Source organism: Etheostoma cragini, unplaced genomic scaffold, assembly GCF_013103735.1.
Source record: "Etheostoma cragini isolate CJK2018 unplaced genomic scaffold, CSU_Ecrag_1.0 ScbMSFa_2072, whole genome shotgun sequence".
Taxonomy (NCBI): domain Eukaryota; kingdom Metazoa; phylum Chordata; class Actinopteri; order Perciformes; family Percidae; genus Etheostoma; species Etheostoma cragini.
This window is the reverse complement of record NW_023266194.1, coordinates 1,482-6,063: the sequence shown is the minus strand read 5'-3', so window position 1 is coordinate 6,063 and position 4,582 is coordinate 1,482. Positions and strand designations below refer to the sequence as shown.

General features: G+C 43.0%; 2 non-coding genes across 2 annotated transcripts; one reads left to right on the top strand and one right to left on the bottom strand.

Moving 5' to 3' along the window:
• Positions 1-753: 753 nt before the first annotated feature.
• On the bottom strand, positions 754-841 carry trnay-gua. Its single transcript is given in 2 exon segments — positions 754-789; positions 805-841. It is a non-coding gene; the product is annotated as a tRNA-Tyr (tRNA).
• A 1,998-nt stretch (positions 842-2,839) lies between these two features.
• Positions 2,840-3,056, top strand: LOC117940265. Its single transcript, XR_004655730.1, has one exon. It is a non-coding gene; the product is annotated as a small nucleolar RNA U3 (small nucleolar RNA).
• Positions 3,057-4,582: the final 1,526 nt, after the last annotated feature.

Here is a 4,582-nt window from a genome sequence, read left to right as displayed (position 1 = left end):
AAGTGAAAAGAATAGTTATGAAGACGTAAAAGGAGAAATTAGAAGAATGAGGACCTTACCCTCTGATCTTAAGAATACGAACTGACTATGTGACAGATGTGTAATCTGTCATGTCCTGCCTTCTGAAGCTTTAGCCAGGAGCCATTCCTCGCCTAAAACAATATGAGTCATTCCAGTAAGTGAAAAGTACAACTTACATCAACAAAGATAAATTTGACAGATGTGACTCCCAGATGGTCTAGTGGCTAGGATTCAGCGCTCGCACTGCCACGGCCTGGGTTTAATTCCTGGTCAGGGAATAATCAGGACTTGACAGATTCAGGTTTAAAATTACATTTAACCAATGATTTTCAGATAAACAGTCATCGTAGCTCTTTGCAGGATTTCCGCAAAGTTTACCGAGATCAAACTGGGCCGTATAGTGGCAATTATACGAAAAGAGAGAAGGACTTTAACTCGTTGTTACCTGTTGTTGCTATGGGTAACAAGAGTTCACAGTCACATATTTCCTTAGCGTCCCTTAGTGGATGAAATGGTAAAACATTTGGCCCTGGATGCATTGAATGCCTTCCATATCGAGCGACAAAATGTGGGTGTCGTGAAAAAAGGTTCTTTAACTCTATCACCCCCACCTCTTTTGTTTCTTGTTATGTCTTGGCAAGAAGTATTATGCTTTTGGGTTGGCTGTCCATCTCCACATCAGAATCAGAAATTATTTATTGATCCCTGAAGGGAAACTCTGGAAACGAGTACTCCTTCAAGCCGGATTTGAACCAGCGACCTAAGGATTTCAGCTCTACGCCCCTACAGTCCTCCGCTCTACCAACTGAGCTATTGAAGGGCAACAATGCATATGAATGCACCTCCCATTCTTGTGAATGTGATAACACAGGACCCCCTGGAGGGAATTTCTGAATCATCAGGGGCTGTAGCTCAGTGATAGAGCACACTTTCAGTCTCAATGCCCAGATGCATTACAAGATTTGAAGTGAACATTGTTTTGCCCAGCGATGGTGGTATAGTGGTGAGCATAGCTTCCTTCCAAGCAGTTGAACTGGGTTTGATCCCCAGCCATTGCAATAGTTTTCATTGAGTGATGTTACTTGCTCCATTTTACAAGAAGTCAGCAGAAAGGTTACTTGCCCAACCTGGTTGGATAAAACATTAGATTTCTTTAGGCTGCACGATTATGGCCAAAATGATAATCATACTTTGATCAATATGGAGATCACAATTAATTATCACAATTATTCATTTATTTTCTACTCTACGTCTATTAGCTTTGGAACCCCCCTTTCCTCACAGCTTTCAACTGTCAGATACGGGTGGGGGAGTGGGCACTGTGTCCAAACCTTTCTGTGTAAAAAAAATCACTAAAGAAGTCTCTTGGATGAGAGACAAAACTTCTGCGGAGGACCTTTTACCATGTCCAGTTGCCCTCGGCCTAGTTGTGAACTTTTGGGGCAATAGCATGGATCAGGAACCAAAACGGACACAACTGGACTCAATGCGGGCATTGAAGATTTTCAGACTTCTTTTCACTTTTTTGTGAGATTACTGAATAAGAGAAGAGACCTGGGTAAAATCTGTAATGTTGTAAATGGCTTCAAAAAGTGGTACTATACTTGTTTGCAGTGTTTATAACCTATTCAATTGGTAATTAGTAATACCAGACACGGGCAAAGTGCAAATCGTAGTTACAAGTGGTGTAAAGGAGGGTTTATTCAATCCTCAGTGTACCAAGTTGCCTTTCATGATTTTAGTTACTTCACCAAGCAATGTTTTAACAGTTCTGCACAAATGATACAGTTCCAAATTTTTTTGGGCTTTTAGGGAAGCCATAAACCAACCATGGTGGTACACAGTAATACTAGTCACTTCTTTGCTACACTACATCTGGAGTAAACATATATTGTCATTTAGTTGCTCAAATGCGCAGTACTAGTACGTAATGTAGCATTGGTAATTGTAGTGGATTGTGGTTTGTATAATTTCTAACACTCTTATTATGAGGTATTTTAACCCTCTTATATTTGGTTTTCTTTAAATTATATGAAATCAAGGGGAGTGGCTATAATGGCCCATAATGATTGTCTTGATACTGTCAAAAGACGTTTTTATAGCCTGCCTGTATGCTGTGAACTTGTTGTCTAGGGATAAGGAGCCTCTCATATGACTCAGTCTAAAAAGAATGATAAAGTAAGTATAAACAATTAAAATACTGGTGGGTGCTGGTTGGGGAGGACCACGATCCTGTCTGAAATGTCACAAACGGATTTAGGCATTGTCAGATCTGCTGATCGCGGGGCGAGCTGCTCCACTGGCGGCTCTACAGCACAAGCTCTCCGCCAAAGCTTTGCAACCACACACACAAGCACCAGCCAAACACAGCGACACGTTTTCACCGGAGGACGTTGACGTTCACTAGGTGCTATTCACTTACAGTAAAAAGTTAAGTCAATGTATGCACTGCTGCATTACTAAATGTAAGATATAAATGAAGAAGACTTCCCCAAAATCTTGACACTTCCTCATTTGCCCTTTCATATCTGGCAGGTTCGTAACCATACAGCTGCTGGCCTTTCCACTTGTCCCTCATCCCAGTCAGTCGCTGTAGTTCTAGTGCCAGGCTTAGACTTCGCTCCCCAGTGGGACGTGCTTTTTGTACCCAATAATCAACAGTGGTGGTTAACCTGCAACATGGGCTTTAGAGATCTAAATAGATTTTCTCACCCCAGAGTCATCTGGAGCACGTAACGATTAGCTTCTGTCCCTCTGAACCCTGAGGGACAATCACTCTGCAGTGAATGAGATGCAGTTTTCCCCCCTCAGTCTAACTAAGACTATACTTTCAGGGATCATTTCTAGAGTTTCTGACTTGAGGAATGTGTTTCTAAAGTGTTTGGTCTCGCTGACCACAATGATGAGTCGTGATATTCCTTTACGAGCGTGAAGCTGACAGAAAGTAATGATTCACTTCCATATGCCTTCTGTCATTGATGATTGTTCTGTGCCTCTTTATGGAGTTTTGACGAAGGGAATATGATCAGAGTGGTTGTAGCAGATATGTGGAAAATTAACATGAGTGAAGGTAATAAAACATGCTAAGCTTTCTAGTTAACTGTTAAGTTATAGTCAGTCTTGAAGTACGTTTTGTCCATGGAGAACAAGGTTACTTGAAAGGGTTAACACCTACTTTCTTGACTGTGTAATGCCTTATGTTCAGTGTAAAAATGTAAACTGAGTTAAGCCATAATTCATTTTTATTTCTACCTTTGCTTTTCCTACTTTGACATGTCAAAAAGGTGCATTGTTTGAAAGGCCATATCTACACATCCATGTTCCACTTCCACAGCTGTTTCCACTTGACTAATCAGACTGTGTGTTTCTATCTGCACGTGTGTGTTTGTGTGTGTGTGTGTGTGTGTTTCTATCTTCACGTGTGTGTGTGTGTGTGTGTTTCTATCTGCACATGTGTGTGTGTTTGTATATGTGTGTGTGTGTGTGTGTGTGTGTGTCTCACTGCTGCGGGCCTTGCTCTCATTGTTGCACGTTTCGTATTCACTTTATATGCTCTCTGTCATTGATGATTGTTCTTTGCTTCTTTATGGAGTATTGAGGACGGAATGATCCGAGTGGTATTAGTAGATGTGTGGAAAACTAATGTGAATAAAATAATAAAATTTGCTTAGGTATTTAATTAACTACAGTTATTGCCAATCTTGAAATATTTGTCTTGTCCATGGTGGACTATGTTACTTGAAAGAGGTTAGGGTTACCTCAGTGACCTCCACCAGGGAAATTGACAACAATCCCCCCATCATCCTCCACCTCTGCCTCTAAGACAGAGGATGTGTCAGCTGGATTTAGGAGTTCCTCAAAGTGCTCCTTCCACCGACCTATTACCTCCTCAGTTGAGGTCAACAACATCCCATTCTCACTGTACACAGCTTCGATGATTCCTTGCTTCCCTATCCTGAGGTGGCGGAGAGTTTTCCAGGAGCACCTTGGTGCTGACCAAAAGTCCTTCTCCATGTCTTCTCTAAACATCTCCCTAGCTTTACCTCTGTCACGGCAGAGAGTGCAAGCCTTTGGGGCCGTCAGTATCTTGCCACTGCCTCCGGAGTCCGCTGGGATAACAGCTCCCGGAAAGAGTCCTTCTTCAGTCGGACGGCTTCCCTGACCACTGGTTTCCACCAGGGTGTTCATGGGTTATCGCCCCTTGAGGCGCCTAAGACCACAGCTTGCTGCCACAGCTTCAGCCATGGAAACGTTGAACATTGTCCACTCAGGTTCAATGCCCCCAGCCTCCACAGGGGTGCACGAAAAGCTCCGCCGGAGATGCGAGTTGAAAGTCTGTTGGACAGGGGCCTCCTCCAGACATTCCTAATTTACCCGTACCATCCGTTTGGGCTTACCAGGTCTATCCAGAGTCCTCCCCCATCCCCTGACCCAACTCACCATCAGATGTTGATCAGGTGACCGCTCCGCCCCTCTCTTCACCCGAGTGTCCAAAACACACAGCCTCAGATCAGAACAATTATAAAATCGATCATTGATCTTTGGCCTAGGGTGCTCTGTC